At 41.0% G+C, this 18,165-nt stretch overlaps 1 protein-coding gene across 1 annotated transcript in view; it reads left to right on the forward strand.

Annotated features, from left to right (window-relative positions):
* The window catches only part of LOC125466431 (thyroid hormone receptor alpha), a 314,398-nt gene that overhangs the window by 104,368 nt on the left and 191,865 nt on the right, over positions 1-18,165 (forward strand). The window contains exon 2 of the mRNA XM_048560918.2: positions 6,310-6,368. The gene's annotated coding sequence lies outside the window, so the exon portion shown is untranslated. The remainder of the gene's footprint in view (positions 1-6,309; positions 6,369-18,165) is intronic.

Genomic DNA, 18,165 nt, shown 5'->3' on the forward strand with positions numbered 1-18,165 from the left:
CTGTGCTTTCTACACGTAAACAGTACCTACACTTGAAATACTTCATTGGCTGTAAAATATTTTGTTGTTAGAATTGCATTATACAAAGGCAAGAATTTTCTTTTAAGGTGTAATGAGAGGAGGATAGGTACAAAGTACAGGAGCAGGGGTTAAAACAAAATTGGGGCCCATATATGGTACTTACTTTTATGGAAGTGTTGCTCACCAAGTAGCAAGGAAAAGGGATCACACACACTACTATAACCTTCAAAGTTGTAGCTTAAACCGAAGGGGAGAAGTTAAACGGGCGTTCTCCCCTATCAAGTGGAGCGAGTGAGCATTGACCCATTACTGTGTGAACTATAAAGAACTGGGTGGCCTCGAACAGAATCTCAGCTTCCACTTGACAGAATGCAGTTGCAAACCTCTAATTTGGGCTGAGTTACTACGTGGCTTCTTTTCTTGAATGCTTTCAACCTAAAATAACCTAATGGTTAATTAAGTGGCCTGCACTGCAGGAAGTCAGCAATTGTTAGCACTTACCAGCAATTAAGTCTTCAAATTGGCAGGGCTTTAATTACAAAATGATTGAGCTCCATGCTTAATATTCACTGGTCTATCATTTCCCAGGTCAGTCGTATCAATGCACCAAACAATTAATTCACAACAGTTTTGCTTTATTATTTTCTGTTCAGAATGTGCTTCATGAATTTTCATCCTGCATTGTACTTTCTCTGTTTGAAATGAGTTCAGTTTGACTTGCCCTAACAAATCCTGAGAATTGCTAGCATAAGTGAAACACTCACTCAACGTGGAGCGTATTCCAAACGAATTGTGGTACATGTCCACATTATGGTGCTCAATAACAGTGGGACATAAAAATGCCACTCAATGTGGCATAGGAGCAGAATGGGGATCTGCTGTGATGTCCTGCTACTTTACAGCGTGGTCTGTCAATATTAAAAGCTGGATTTCCTTATAGGCAGATTTACCAACCTACAAGCTTCAATGGTATTGTGACTGTGTTTTGCTTGGTTGCTACATGTTCCGAAGCACTGTTACAACTCTCTGTAACTGAAATACGCAAGATTCTAAAAAAGCTTCACAGAGAAGATGCTGAGAAGTTTGTTTCCCCCAGTTGGGGAATCTAGAATAAGGTGGAGGATGTGAAAAGTGGCAGAATCGTGGGTCAATTATTTTGAAAGAAGGTAGGGAAAGTTTCTACACTGAAAAGATTGTGAATCTTTGCAATTCCCTCTCCCTCAGATGTCATGAATGTTCCCTTGTTGACTGTATATATGTTGCACTGGGGTGCAAACGTCTGAAAGAGTTAAATTTGAGGAGTGCCTTAGGGTCTGCCTGCTGAGTTGATATCACATGTGGACAGAACAGTTGAAGATCTGAAAGGAAACAGTCCCAGCATTCACATCTTTCTCATTGTCTCTATATGAATATCTGTCATATCAATATCTGTCAAATCAATGTAACTGGTTGCTGACATACATTAGATTTCTTCTTATTCAATACAAGAACTTCTTTAAGTGATAGTGTCCCCACCTCTGAACCAGGAGGCCTGGGTAAAGTCCCACCAGAGGTGCATAATAGCATCACTGAACAGGTTTATTGGGGAAACAAAATCTATAACAGCTTTGTTTTATGAGGCCAAGTGCTTTTCCTCAGCCTCACAAAACCAAGAAGGACCCATAGTTCCCTACTTCAAGGTAGCTGCAATCCCAGCACAAAGTGAGGTGCAGGCTCCATTTGACCACACAGTTAACAACTGAAGGCTGAGACAGTCACAAGTGTGATTGCTCAGGGAATCGAGGAGAATGCAGAGTGGGAGGAAAATGCACTCTAGATAGATGATCAGCCATGATTTTGTTCAGTGATGGACCAGACCCAAGGGGCCATACAACCTATTCCTGCTCCTATTTCTTACATAGAAAACCCAGTCTCAGTTTCAGTCTCTCCCCTTCAGGTTGGGGCAGGCCTCCAGAGACCGCCAACTGTTGACTGGAACCATTTCTTTTCGGTGGAGATCATTATTTGTGCATGGTGGTCTTCCATCAAGAGACATCGATTCATTTTGTCAAAGGCAGGGAAGGTGCAGAATGATTTAAATTAAGTTTACGGGGTGAGTAAAGAGTAATTGAATAATGTGAGAGTTTTGCTGGTTGTAAAGGAAAGCTACAAGTCAACAGGTGTCTGAATCAAATTTGTCGCCAAATGGGGTACTGTGATGGGAGGACTGATTTGGCAGCATGCTTGGATCTCACTCAAAGCCCCCCCCTTGCGAATTGTACTTGCAGATGTCTGGCAGCTGCAGCAGTTCAGTTCCAGCTCTGCGAGTGACAGCACAGACTTACACAGGCAATGCTTATCAGGACTGACTAGCCCCGCAAAACTAAAACCGAGGACTGCCGAGGCTGCAGTTCAGAAATAGAAACAGAAATGGCTGGGAAAAACTCAACAGGTCTGACAGCTTCTGTGGAGAGAAAGTAGAGTTAATATTTCAGGCCCAGTGACCCTTCTTCAGAATGGATTGTAGCTAGGAAACATTGGTATGTATGTTGACGATGTGGTGGTGGGGGTGGCAGGAAGTTGGAGTTTACAATAGGTGGAGGTGAAGCCTAAAGTGAGAACACGGTCAAAGGAATGGGTAAAAATCGACCTAGGGGCATCATTAGCTTCTTAGGGTCATTAGCTGCCTTTTTGCCACCTTCAGCAGGATGCCACCATTGGATACATATTCCCCACCCCTCCCTTGGCAACCCTCCTCGGGGACCATTCCCTCCAGGACACCCTAATGCTCTCCTCCTCCACCGCCAAAACCTCCCCATACCCCCATGGCACTTTCCCCTGCAATCACAGGTGGGGTAAAACCTGCCTATTTGCCTCCTCCCTCCGCACTACCCAAGGGTCCAGACACACCTTCCAGGTGATGGAATAATTTACACTTCCCACAATCTAGTCTAATGTGTTCACTGCTCAAAATGTGGCCTCCTCTACACTGGGGAGATGAAATGCAGACAGAACAATCATTTTGCAGAACACCGATGTTCTGATGCAAAAATGACCCTGATCTTACTGTTGCTTGCCAGTTTAACATAGCACCATGTTCCCTGGCCAAAAATCTGTGTCTCAGGCTTGCTGCAGTGCTTCAGCAAATATCAGTGCAAGTTGGAACAAAAGCATCTCCTTTTCCACTTGGGGACCCTGCAGCCTTCAGGACTCAAGACTGAGTTGAATAATTTTAGGTCCTGAGGACCTTTGGTCATTTCTTTCTCCCAAACCCCATATACCAGGCCTTGACATCATATTAGCTGTTACCACCCATAGTCTATTGTCAGCCACCAATGGTCCCCATGAGCAGATCTTGATTCTCCCAGGCTGAACTTTATCCATTCCTTTGTCTGACCAATAGTTGTCTTTATGCCTCTGGGCTCCATCTCCACATATCATTTACTCCTTCTCCCTCTCCCCACCTTTCTTTCAATATATACCAACTGTTTCCTCACTGCAATCAGTTCTGAAGAAGTGTCACAGGACCCGAAATGTTAACCGTGCTTTATCTCTGTGGATGTTGCCAGACCTGCTGAACTTGCCCAGCTATGTCTTGTTTTCGTTTCTGACAAGTCCTTCAGGTAGGCAATCACAGCCTGAAGGTCCTGGGACTGCCCCAGCTGCCTATGTGACTTGTCAATGCAAGGGAAGACCAAAAGGCCTTGGGGAACTCCCCTTGTTTCCAAGGGCCCATTCCGCAAGAGGAATATTTAGCAAAGTAAAAAGGGGAAGGAATGCTGACAGAAACTTAAGGCAGCAACAAAGCGTAAGGGAAAAAGAATGCTTCTGTATGAAAAAATATAAAATACTAAATATATAACAGAGGGTTCTGTTATACTTGTTGTTACATTTTCTATGGTAAAGCAGATCCAGGATGTGACAAACAGGCTCAAATGCCGACTTGATGCAGATCTTGTAAATTATCAGTGACCCAGGACTGTACAATAATTTGTGTTTGCGTAACACATGAAAATGTCCTAAAGTAAAACAAATATCTGTGGATGCTGGAGATCTGAAACTAAAACAGAAAAATGCTGGAAAAACTCAGCTGGTCTGGCAACAACAGTGGGCAGAAGGTAGAGCTCACTTTTTGATTCTGGTAACTCTTCATCAGAACGCCTGATGGAGAGTTACCAGATGTAAAATGTCAACTCTGCTGTCTTCCCACAGATCCTGCCAGAACCGTTGAGTTTCTCTAGCATTTTCTATTTTTGTTACAGGAAACTGTCCGAGTCTGTTTCAAGCCAGTGCAGTTAGACAGAAATTGGTTCAATACATTTGGAGATGATACAAAAGATAACTAAAAGCTTGAACAAAGATAAGTGTTAAGGAACCTCTTAAAGAAATGCGCATGCTTTATTGAAAGACGCATTCCAACAAAATAAACCTATGGGCAAGAAATTTCCAAAAGACATGAAAAATGCTGTGCATCAATATTGAGACATTTATTGCTTCAAAGTTACTCTGCCCAGGTCTGGGACTGCCTTCTTCGAAGTCAGCTACCAGAGGGTCAACATCTCTGACACCTCTTTTATATATATATCAGCCCCTGATTGGGGCTGTTAATCTGGTCCAATCAGGGAACACATTCTACCTGGCTGACTTCATTCCAGTCACTACAGAGAATGTTATTAAATGGGACTATATAAGTTATATGTGAGTTATGAGTTTTGTGGGAGTTATTAGTAATAATAGTTATGTTGAGTGCTCTCAAAGGTGCTGAAGTTGGAGGTGGGAAGGGCATTTTATGAGATATGTGTTGCTGTACCCGATCGCAAACACCTTTGTGTCCAAAAGGATTACGATTAGGGCCGAAGCTCCACAGTCAATCTCTCTGATGACAACCAATTGAAACCTTTCAGTGGCCAATCAAAGACCAGTAAAAAGCCTCAACCTGGGCCTGCTGATGTGCAGCCTTCCTAGAGGCTGTGGGCTGGGAGGGGATGTGGGTCTATCAGTGCTTGATTAAGGGTGTGGAACTGTCCTTCCCAAACTTTTTCCCTCTGACTCTACTTTGAACCTTGAAAGTTGATGCCACTCCTCAGTAAAGAGTGAGAGAGTGGAAGGACAACACTTTGAATGCTATAACTCTGTCAGAGTTCCTTGGGGGGGCCATAGCTGCCTCAGAGTTCACGACCCCAAAAGGTTTCAGCTCAAGACTCAATTTGGAGTCATGACCCTCTGTTTGGGAAGTATCTGAACCCATAAAAGTCCACCTCCACAAACCGCATGCCTAACTTTCACAAATCTTTGTTCCTCAATGCACTGACAGAAACTGGTGGAGATGCTAAGCAGGTCTAGCAGCATCTGTAGAGTGAGAAAGAGTTAATGCTTTGAGCCCAGTGTTCTGAAGAAGAGTCACACTGCCTGTTTGAACCACTACAGTCCATGTGCTATTGGTTGACCCACAATGCTCTTAGGGATGCAATTCCAGGATTTTGACTCGGCAATAGTGGAGGAATGGTGATATATTTCCAAGTCAGGATGCTGAGTGGCTGAGAGAGGAACTTGCAGCTGACAGTGCTCCTATGTATCTGTCCTTCTCGATCAAAGTAATCAGGGGTTCTTGAATGGTTACATTTCAGGGCAACAGTTAGCCATCACCTTCTCAGGGGCAACTAGAAGTGGGTAATAAATTCTGGTCCAGCCAGTGATATCCTGGTCCCATAAACGCATAAAAAAAGTAGTGAGTTTGCTCATAATTTCGGGTCTTGAAAGGGGAATGAAATTTTCCTTGGACACTGTCACAATTGTTAGTATGTGTTCAACAAGCATTATCATTAACATCCACATTGTGGTTGGGAGCTGGCATTAAAAATAGCTTTCTGTCAGTTTATTAATTTGAACAAGTCTGAGAGGTTGTATTAATCCTTTCACTTTGGAACTTATCAGCGGAGGGCAAATTCAAAAGCTTTTCAGAATCCTCCAAAATAGTAAATTACTTTTCATTCTGAATTTGGATCCTAGCAATCTGTAGCTAGAATTTTGCTTTTGAAACCTCTGTTAGAAAATAGAGCAGGTTGGCACTGGGTTAACCTCCTTCATTCTTCACAAAGATTTAGTATGTTGTTGTGCTGAAGGAACACCGATAGTAATGAAGGAGAAAGTGTTCTTTCTCTGGAAAAGGAAAGTGAGACATGTTCTATATTTTGAATGAGAGAATTGCTTGTCTCTAGGCAACGCATTTTGTCACTCCATAAATATCAATGTGTGCAGGGACAGATGCGCGTACAAATGTGCTTTTAAATTCCCTGTTTTTTATTGCAGGAGGTTGCTTCCGAAAGAAGAAGGAAGACTCAGAATATCTGAAGGTTTGCAGTCAGAAGGTACATTTGTGTTTTGTATGCAGTCTGTTTTTGTTCTTCTGAAAGAATGTGGAATGGGAAAAGACAATTCAGCAACCAAGCCTGCACTTTTCAAAGAGTGTGTCTAACCCATTCTACTCCAGCCAAACAATCTATTGAGTCAAATTATTTGTCAAATTTCTGTTGACACTGATGCTCTTCAATTCCAGACAAACTGTAAATGAAACAAAAATTCAGCTTTGTTACTTTTTTGCTTCACAGTTGTTTCAAACCAAAGAATTTAAATTGAATCCAGCTTTCAAAGTGTGATCTGACATTTTCAATAGTTATTTTAGAATTGGGTTCTCGTGGTGTATTGGTAGTGACCCTACCTTTAGGATCGGAAGCTCTGGGTTAAGCCCCTGCAACAGGACTTGCTGACCATGGAAGGTGCATTTGTAGCCAGCCTGAAAATCCCTTTGCTGCACCTTGGTGTTAGGTGGTTAGGAAGTCAGACTTTCCTGACTTCTCATTCTGCAGAGGAATAGGACAGACAACTGCAAAACTTTGCTAAAAGCATGGGCCAATCTAATGGCCGTCTGTGGCCCAATCTCTTGGAACCAGGACTGGAGAAAAGGCAAACTTTAAAAATGACCTGGGATCATAGCATCCTGCCTTGCCACTATATTAGTTATTCCCTGGCTTTCCTTTAATGTGTAAGCCGAGAAACAATTGTGCAATGAGCCTGGAATATTGCTTTCATTGATTAGCCCTTTGAATGTAGGAGTTGGGACGCCATGTTGAGGTTGAACAGGACATGAGTGAGGCCTCTTTTGGAGTAGTGTTTCCAGTTCTGATCGCTCTGTTATAGGAAGTATATTACTAAGTTAGAGCTGGTTCAAAGGAGATTTAACAAAATGCTGCCAGGTATGGAAGGTTTGAGTTTGAAAGATTAGGCTGAATTGGCTGACACTTGTATTCACTGCAGTGGGAGAAGTTGAGAGGTGACCTTATAGAGGTTTGTAAAATCATAGGGGGAGGCGGTATGAGTAGGGTTAATGGTAGGCTGGAATGGTAGGCTCTTTTCACTGGATTGGGGGATTTTAAGACTAGGGGGCTTATTTTTAAGGAGAGAGGAGAGACTGAAAAAAATGCATGAGGGGTAATTTTGTTACACAGAGGGTGGAATGAGCTTCCTGAGGAAGTAGTGAATGCAGGCACATGTAATGGATGTAAAAGACACTCAGGTAAGTACATCAATAGGAAAAGTTTGAAGGGATATGGGCCAGGAGCAGGTAGGTGGGACTAGTTTAGATTGGGACTACGGCAGGGACTGGTTGGACTGAAGGGTCTGTTTTGGTGCTATATGACTCTATGACAACTGAATGGGAGATCTATCTCGTTCTACACACTGACCTTGGCAGAAGTGGGCCCTTGGTAATTGTACGGCTCCAGTTTAGACTCCATCCTTAGCTATTTAGCACATGAACACTGATTGGTGGTGTTTGTGTTACTGTTTGGACATTGGTGGACCTCCCTTTAATGAGGGCCAATCAGAGTTCTCTGATATCAAAGACAACTTGTTTTCATCTTAATCAGGGCATTAACCAAAATGCCCATGTGGATAATCTCAACAGTATTGAAAGTATTGTAATTTACAATTAAATGGACACTGCTCCCACCATTTGCAATTCGAATGTTGAAATTTAGTAAAAACGGCTTGAATGATTAAAGAAAATAGTCATCTAAAATAAAATTAAAATTTAGGGATAGCTGTACATGCTATTCATTCCTTTTGGAACAGGACCACAATATGTTTAGTTCAGCACAACATCGAGGGCTGAAAGGCCTGCAGTGTGCTGTACTGTTCTATGTTCTATGTTAGGAATTGCAGGGTACAAATCCCAAACTGTTGAAAAGTAAGCATGTTAACTGTTTTGGGAATCACTGCATTCCTTTGAGTGTGACAAGCAACATTTTCTCAGCTTCGTGCAGTAAGGAAGTTCAATGTGACTTTATTTAATAGTATGTGACCCCAGGGCCTGCTTTCAGACATTTCAATATTTTAGTTGTGTGCTGGACAATTTGAATGTGTTTTTTTCTTTGGATTAGAGTGCCATATTTTCCATTATGCTTCTCCTGGAATTTACATTTCCCCTCTTCCCTACCTAATTTTTAAAGTAATTATGTACAGCTTTGGTTGCTGTATGATTTTCTATTTATCAAAAGCATTCCAAGTTAGATTGCTTTTAGTTAGTTTGTTTTGTTTTAAGCAAACCAATGCTGTGGCCAATCTTTGGAACCACTGTGAGTCATAGACTCACACATTCATGACTTAACATGGTGGGGATTTGAGCATACATCAGTCGGAAATATAGGTTATTCCCAGAGACTACACTGCCTTGCAGACTTAATGCACAACACAGTGAGCTTACCTGGAAAAATCCAGGGCTTTTAATATTTTAGTGAAGTGGAAGGTGCTATCCCTCACTATCTTCAGGTCTTCACACAAAATCAGCATTCACTCGCAAAAATACCCATTTGTAGCGAGTGTCCAGCAGTTGCTAGGCAGCTGTGGGAGGTATGACAATCTTTTTCCATCACTTTAAAACAGAAAAGTCTTAGCTCGAAAGGACGCTTTGTGAGTGCTTCTGTGAAAAAATATTTCTGGCACCACCAATTGGTGAAAGGGTTTTGTGCTTGCAAGCTGCAATGATAGGTTTCTTTCGGGAGGATTTGCTATTGCTGTGCTAACTCCAGTGTGAGGAGACAAATGAGATTGCTCCAAAGGAAGTCTGTGGTCATCGCTGTCACCTAGCCAAGCAAATGGGCAGGGAGATGTCAGCTTTACCCACAGAAGCTTTTCCCTATAAGGTAAGATTATCCAAATAAATACATTTATTTAAAAAAAGCAACTGTGCAGCACCTTGCAGGATGTCAGGACTTACCAAAAGTACTTACCAGCCAATAATGAACTTTGAAAGTATAATGTCTCTTTTATTGCAAAGAAACACAACATGATCTGGTGAACATCCTGATAAGCAGCAAATAATATTTATTCCATACAAGTTCCAGGCAATGATTAAATCAAACAAGACAGAATCTGACTATCTCCAATTGGCAATCGTTGGCATTATCATCACTGAATCCCCTACTGGTAATATCCTGCATGTTAAGAAACTGAACTGGACCTGCCATATATATGATGTATCTACAAGAGCACCTCAGAGACTAGGAATAATGTGGCAGGTAACTCACTTCCTGTCTCCCCAAAGTCCGTCTACCATCTCCAAGGCACAAGTCAGGAGTGCTCTGGAACAGTCCCTACTTGGCCAGAATAAGCATAGCTCCAACACACCCAAGAAGCTTATGCCATCCAGGTCAACTCAGTCCACTTGATTCATCTCCTTCACCACCAATAAACCATGGCAGCAGTGTGCACCAATTTCAAGATGCAATGCCATAATTCAACAAGGTTCCTCCAACAACACTTTGCAAACCCACAACCCCAATTAACTAGAAGGACAAGAGCAGCATATACAGTGAAACAATGACCTATAAGTTCCCTCTAAGCTGCATCACCACCTTCTTGAGCAAATTTCTTTTTTTATTCCCACGTAGAGATCCTGGGATCTGGCACCTCCTGTGTAATAGAACCAACTCAGGGCACCTTGGCTTCCCACCTGTTCCAGGTACCAACCCAATTGGCTCCACTTTGTTGAATGAGTTCCACAAAAGATCATCTTCTAGTTGTCAATTTGATTCCCTATTCTCGCTCATCCTACAGTAGCTACAACTTAGATTTATATAAGATAACAAGGTCATAGAGCCGGATGAACACAGCAGGCCAAGCAACGTCAGAGGAGCAGGAAAGCTGACACTTCGGGTCTGGACCCTTCATAAATGGGGGAGGTGAAGGGGATTCTGAAATAAATAGAGAGAGGGAGGCAGATGGAAGATGGATAAAGGAGCAGATAGGTGGTCCTTTATCCATCTTCTATCCTCCTCCCCTCCTCTATTTCAGAATCCCCTTCCCCCACCCCCTCATTTCTGAAGAAGGGTCTTGACCTGAAACGTCAGCCTTCCTGTTCGTCTGATGCTGCTTGGCCTGCTGTGTTCATCCAGCTCCACACCTTGCTATCTCAGATTCTCCAGCATCTGCAGTTCCTACTATTTTTGATTAGATTTGTATTACTTGTTTAAAATTATAAAATGTGCCAAGCTGCTTTGGAGGACTGTTATGAAGCAAAATTAACCATCAAGCCAATAAAATGATATTAGTCAGTCCATTGATTAAAAGCTTGCTCAAAAGAGGTGAATTGCCTTAAATGAAGGAAATAAGTTATGGTTTAGGAAAGAAATTAGGTAATTTACAAATTTGAAACTGAGGTAGCTGAAGATTCGACAGCCTATGACTGCATAATTGAAGCTGGGGTTCAAAATTAGAGGAGGTATTCAGAGGGTGGTAGGCCCAGGGAAGATTTTAGACATGGGGAGGAGCGAGGTCATGGAAAGATTTTGAAATGAGGATAACAATTTTGAAATCCCCACACTAAAATCAAGAGGATGCCATGTTTTCTTTACTCCAGCTATTTTTAAGTGTGAATCCAGCAGTTTTGTTGTTGGATTTTGAGGAGGTAAATCCAGATTCAGTGGAGGCTGGATTTTATAGTCAGTGAAGCAGTCAGCTTCCCTGTGCCCCATTTCTGGTGGAGGGCCTCTTCCTTGGAACGGTTCATTGTGTCTGAATCCCATGCCAAAACTGAGCTGAGCTGTGGCTTAGGGTGGAACAGTCAACTGAATAGTACTATTCAGCTGCAGAGAAAATATTCAAGATTGTCGTTCTCTAGAGCCACCAACTGAGGTACACAGGGGTTTTGATCAGTGTGGCTGGAGCTAGAATCTGACTTTATTCCTTCAGCTCTTAATGAAAATCTAAAAGCAAACAATGCACTACATCAGCCTGTTGCTTGGGCTACTTAGATAATGCGCACATGGGTTATACGGGAAATCTCTAAACTATAAATATTCTTAACTCCTGCCAGGAAAAAACAGGAGGTGTCAGATAGTGTGCCTAATCTAATGCTCAATCCCATTAATTGTGAATATTCATCCCTGAACAAACAACTAAAAATACTAATTATCAAGTCATTATCACATTACTGACTTGGCTGCATGCAGATTGATTGCTGTGTTTTCTACAAAGCACTTCAAGACCACTTATGTGATTGAAAGAGCACAAAGGGATGTCCTAAGGCCTCAAGTGCTGTTAGGAGATGAAAACATTTCCTCCTTCAACACAACATTTCATTCAGAATTAGCATTTATGCACCAATTTGGGAAAAGTGATGATCTTCAGATTCTGAAAATTTCAAATGAACTGCAGTGGAATAAATATTAACATGAATTTGAATTTGAATTGCCACAACTCCTAAAAGCAAGGCAACTTAAGACTGTGGTTTTGATACTCTATGTTTATGACATACGGGCCAATAAATTTATGGATGTGTCTGCTCAAGCACTGAGAATCATTGCTCAGGGTTTTTTTTATTAACTTCAGCACAACCCTGAATGAAGGATTTAGGCATCTTATTCATCAAAGTGAGGTTTCTGGAAAAAAATCGCTGAAGAACAAATTTTAACAATCTAAATTAAGAAAGAGAATATGTTTCTTATGTTTGATTCTATCGTGTTTTAGGTCCAAAGTTCATTTTGCCTTCTTTAATCAATTGTGTGAAAATGATTCACTTGAATACAGATCATTTGGAGACATGATTGCGCTTATATAATTAAAACATTTTGCATTTATTCCACATTAATCAAATTCTTCATTCAAGAAACTTGCAAAAGAAATATCTCCTGTTCAGTCACCAAAGAACTTGTGAAGTGCAAATCATATCTCCTGAACATCGTTGTTTTCAATATTGTGCACAATTTCTTTTTAAAATCTTGCCTTCTGTTATGACATATATTTTACAGTCACTTGATTGCAAGTGTCCTTGCCAATATTTCAGTACATTGCTTGCTGGACCAGTTTTTTTTGAAGTTTCTCTTCATTCAGTTCTATGGAAGGGTTTATTCTTTAGCAATTTGAAGCTGCATTCCTCTTCTAAGAGATCATAAAACAACTGGAATACAAATGTGGATCTTCATTGGCTGATGTATTAAAATACCACCAAGGTGATTTGTCACCCCAATCATTGATCGCTCCAAATGCATATTCCAGAATTGACTTGTCCCCTGTTGCAGTCATACTGTAAATATATTCTGCTTTAGTTTCATGGTAACGTTGAGTATCCTGATTTTGGACAATCTTGCTATTGGCTGTGCACAATTGCTGAAGGTGGCTATCAAATTATAATACCACAGGTTGCGAAAGAATTAGTACTTATGTTGACAGATCAAAATTTTGAGAAGCCACTGATTTCAAAGCAGTAAAGTTTGATGTTCTAATGATTGACCTTACAATATTCCATTCTTGTGATAAATGCATTTTGAATAGACTCGACATTTTAGCACTTCTGATTTTCTGCCTTCCTATTTAGAATTTTTTCAGGAGAAATTAATTATATATGGTGAGTGTATGATGAGGTACTTCTGGGCATTCTGCTCTGAGCACTGCCAGGACACATCTGCCAAAATGTGGGAAGAAGCCTGTTATAAAAACAGTTTAGGTTTTGTAGCTTTTGCAGCCTCGGAGCAATAGAGTATGAAATGGCATGTGTTCCTATAGAATTCGAAAAGCAATATTTCTGTGTTAACATCCACTCTAATCTAAGTCTCTTTTGAAACTAATGAGTCTAAGGTACTTGATCAGTAACCTGTTGTTCTTTCTACTCTTTATTCTAAATCATTAATGGGTTGTGGGCTTCAGGGGCTGGAACAGCATATATTAGCAATATCTAATTCTCTTTGAGAGGTGATGGTCAACCACCTTCTCGAACCACTGTAATCAGTTGGTGTAGCTGTACCCCCAGGGTTGTTGACATGGGAATTCCCGGATTTTGGCCCCATCACAGTGAAGACACAGAGTTGTATTTCCAAGGAAGTTGCTAACTTGCAGGTGGAGGTATTTACATGTACCTGCTCCGCTTTTCCTTTGAGATAGTCATAGAAACAGACCCCTCAGTCCAACTGGTCCACGCTGACCATGTTCCCATTTTGCCTGCATTTGGCACTAATATCTCCAAACCTTTCCTATCCATGTACTTATCCAAATGTCTTTTAAATGTTATAACTGTTCTCGCATTCACCACTTCCTCTTGAAGTTCATTCCACACACAAACCACTCTGTGTAAAAAAACAAAGTTGCTGCTCATGTCCTGTTTAAAACTTTCTCCTCTCACCTTAAAATCATGCCCCCTAGTTTTGAACTCCCCCACCCTAGGAAAAACATTATTGTTATTCACCTTATCTATTCTCTTCATGATTTTATAAACATATGGAAAGTCACCCCTCAGTCTCCTATGCTCCCAGACTATTTTTATAACTCAAACCCCCCCAGTCCTGGCAACATCTGTTAAATCTTTTCTGAACCCCCTCCAATTTAATAATATCCTTCCTATAACAGGGCGACCAGAACTGCATTCAATACTCCAAAGGAGGCTGCACCACTATCTTAAACAACCTCAACATGACGTCCCAACTCCTAAACTCAAAGTCCTAAGTAATGAAGGCAAGCGTGCTAAACACCTTCTTAATCACTCTGTCCACATGTGATGCAAACGTCAAAGAATTATGTACCTTATGCCCTAGATTTGTCTGTTCGATGACACTGCCCAGGGCCCAACCATGAACTGTACAAGTCCCGTCTTTGTTTGTTTTACCAAAATACAGCATCTCACATTAATCCAAATTAAACTCCGTCTGCCATTCCTTAGCCCATTGACCCAATTGGTCAAGATCCCTTTGTAATCTTAGAGAACCTAAATGTGCCGGAACCTTCTGAGCAATGGCTGTGTCTCTTTTACTTAATTGATTGCCAGCTGACAGCCAAGACAAACTTCCTGGATTTCTGTCTGCACAAGAAGGCGTGGCAATCCAGCAGTACTACGAGCCTCGTATCTCTGACAAAGAGCAAAAATGTAGGGCAAAGCAGGGATGCTTTGAGCTTCCAGTTTGACTGAAATGGAGTGAGTGCTATGACAGTGAGTGAAGATCCCAGAGGTGCAGCTTGGCCCAGTCCATGAGCTGGGGATGTGTTCCTGAGTGCACAGCATCCTTGCCCCACAGTTTTACAATGAGAGTTAGTGGGGCAGCCCAAGGTACAGCACTGAATTTCAGAAGCATCCTGTAAGTGGATTGGAGACGTTCAATGAGAGCTGGCACGTGTCAAATGCCAATTTCCCAGGAGTTGGGGCTAGTGCTCATTGCTGTCTAGTTCCTGCTTAAAACAAGTTCGACAACTCCAACCAGAATGTTCTGAAAAAATTTGCCCAGGTGTACCGCAATACCAAAATGGTCAAATCAGTTCAAACGCAAGCCAATACCAATGCAAATCAGTCCCAACTTTAATAAGAGACAAGTTGCAATAGCTTTAATGTAAAACAATATTATCTCTAATCCTATTCAGCCTCTCCAGTTTGCAATACTTCCTGAGTCTCTCGGTGATTTGCTCAACTGTGCTCTGTCTCAGTGGGACTGTGAAGTGCTTTCTCTCTTCCTACCTCTCTTTAGACGGTCAGAGGGCCTCTGCCTTTTTCTGTGCTGATCTTCTTTCCAAGAGACTCTAAGGTATTGTAGTGATTGGGGGTTTAAAATACACTGTCTAAGAATCCTTGCTGAAGTGCTTGGTGAATCTAGTTCTGTGTCTCTTCTGTATCAGAGTCCAGATGAATTGATATGAATATCTCCAAAGATGAAGTTCAAAGCAGCATAACCTCCTGTGCTATGATTTAAGGAAAGACTTCTATTCTGAATGAAAGAAAACTTGCATTTAAATTTCATAGCTTTCGTAACATCCCAAAGCTCTTTGTTAGCAGCAAAGAGCTTTTAACCTGTAGTCACTATTGTAAGAAAATACAGCAGCCAAATTGCAGACAGGAACTTCCCACAGAGCAACAATGAGATAAGTAATCACAATAGTCTGTTAGCATTGCTGATTGAGGGATAAATGATGGCCAGCGTATCAAGAAACCATCACTTTTCTTCTGGGAAGAATATCATATTTTACTTGCATTGAGGGTGCGGAGAGGGCTTCAATTTAATATTTCATCCACAGATTTGATTTGATTTATTATCATCACATGTACCGAGATATGGTGAAAACTATTGTTTTGGTGCCAACCAGACAAATCATACCTTACATAAGTTCATCAGGGTAAGAGAACAGAATGCAGAACATAGTGTTACAGCTACAGAGAAGGTACAGAGAAAGATCAACTTTAATATATGAAGGTTCTGTTCAGAAATCTGAAAACCAGAGGAAGAAGCTGTTCTCGAAGCACAGCACTCCCTCTACCCAATAGCTAAGATGTCAGCATAGCGTATGTGTTCAAATTTCTGGAGTGAGGCTTGAACCCACGATATTGTAATTCAGAGCTGGAAGTGTTAGCACTGGACAACAGCTGAGATCCTTGATTGGCTTCCTTCAGTCTGCAGTAATGCAAAAAAATTAGGAAGATTCCAACAAGTTTGAAACTGATTTGATCTGCCCTTTAATGATCAGCTATGTGCCAGGTTACCGCAGTGGAGAAAATGTTGTGCACCCACACAATCCGATGCAAAAAATTCAAAACAGAGGATTTTTCGAAAAACTGCAAGAACTACAGATGCTGGAAATTGGAAACAAAGCGGGACCTATTGAGCTTCCGATCAAACGCAAAGTCAGCAAGGAATTTTTAATGCCTAAAAACACAATAACCGCTGATACTTTTTCTTCTGAATTACTTGCAGATCATAGCCACTGCCTTTATTTTATTTGTGTTCTCTTGTTTTTCTCTGCTTTTATTTTTGGAGAGGGCAGCTGCTCAAAATTGTACCACTCATGCCTCTTCTGGACACTTTTTTTTCTTCTTTCTTTACTTGTCCCTTTACCACTCCTTTTGGCCTTGCACCAACTACTCTTTCATGATTTCATCTCTCCCAGCTTTCTTCTTGTAATAGACCTTCTCTTTTGCTATATTTTTCCCAGTTTGCCCCCATCATCAACACCCCACTTCCATCACTTGCTCAAAATCCATTGCATTTCCAATTTTTTTTTCACGGTTCTGATGTGAAATGTTGATTCTGTCGCCTCAGACGCTGCCAGAACTGCTGAGTATCATTGTTTTGCATGGGTTGAATTCTCATGCTAGCTGAGATTACCATGAAGGACTTCCCTTCTTCATTTCTCACCTCACCTGAGGTGTGGTGACCCTCGGGTTAATCCATCACCAGTCATCTTTGTCTAATGACAGAGTAGCCCCATGGGGCTAAAGCAACTTTATTTTTACTTCTGGTCGCATGTTTTGTTTCTTTACCTTTCCCTTTACCACTCCCTTTGGCCTCACACCAACTATGCTGTTATCATTAAATCTCTGCTAACTTGCATCTTGTCATAGACCTTCCCTTTTAGTTGTTCTTTCTAGCTGGCACCCATCTCCTCGCCAATATCAGTGGCTCAAAATCTGTCACATTTCCAACATTTTCACAGTACTGATAACCGATAATCACCAGACCTGTTGTGTATTTTTGATATTTTCAGTTTTTTATCTCAGATCTTCAGCACATGCAGTGCTATTGTCGATAATCAGTTGGCATCATCAACCAAAGCAGAAAAGTTGATCAGTTCATGATCATTTAACTGTTGGGAACTTACTGAAGAAATGTAGTTCATTATGAAGGATTTTGAGGCGTAATGTAACACTTATCCCTCCCTGTAAAGAATGTTTTCTTCCCTTTTTCAGGAACTAAGGTGGCATTTAAAGAGTTTGTGATGCAAGAACTCTAATATCAACAAAGTTTTTCTATCGCATACTTGTGCAGTAGAAATTGTAGGGTAAGGTAACTTTTCTCTGAAAACTACCTTTGATCAAGATTGGAATATCTCAAACTTTATATTCACCCGTCCAAGCAGTAACTTGCCAGCAGTTAATTTGACAAGCAACCCTTGATGAACATTGTGTGACCACAAATTGGCAGCAAAGGAAAGCATTGCTGAAAAACTGTATACTGTAGAAGTGATGGTGTACCCTTTCATTGGTTCAGAGCCTTGGAGTATTTGAGAAAATGAGCCCCAGTTCAGAGTGATCAGAATGGGGTTGTTTAAGAAAGTTGGAACGTGCACACTGTCTGGAAGGAATATGGAAATATATTTTGTTATCTATTTATGATTGGATCAGGTGGTGGAATACGAGCAGGTCAAACGAGTTTAGTGGGGCTACTTCTTCTAATGACTGTTTTGAAAAGCATTTGTAGGGGAAATGTTGGTGTTTTGCCCTTGAACAGTTTTGAAACTTAATGTACTACCCTCATGTTTGTCAAGAAAGTTCCAGATCTGAGAAGTTATGACTATAAGGATAGACTGAATGGGCTGAGAAAAGAGGACATTATAGAAATCTTTTTAAAAATATGAAAGAATCTGGTAAAATTAAACTTGGATAAAATGTTACATTTGGGGGTGATTCCAAAACTAGGCGTCATCCAGATGAAGTAGGTTACTGAATCTAACAAATGAAATCGAAGAGGGTGGTTAGAATGTGTAATTTCTTTTTGTTCTGCTTCATTTCCTGTACCCTAAAAATGTAATACCTTTTTGAGTAATGCAAAATTGCATAATTATTAACCATCAATTTTCAGCAATACAACTATTAAGGTATCCCTGGGAAGCTTTCATGGCTAAACCAGCTAGAATTAGTTA

This window comes from Stegostoma tigrinum, chromosome 31 (assembly GCF_030684315.1).
Source record: "Stegostoma tigrinum isolate sSteTig4 chromosome 31, sSteTig4.hap1, whole genome shotgun sequence".
Lineage (NCBI taxonomy): Eukaryota > Metazoa > Chordata > Chondrichthyes > Orectolobiformes > Stegostomatidae > Stegostoma > Stegostoma tigrinum.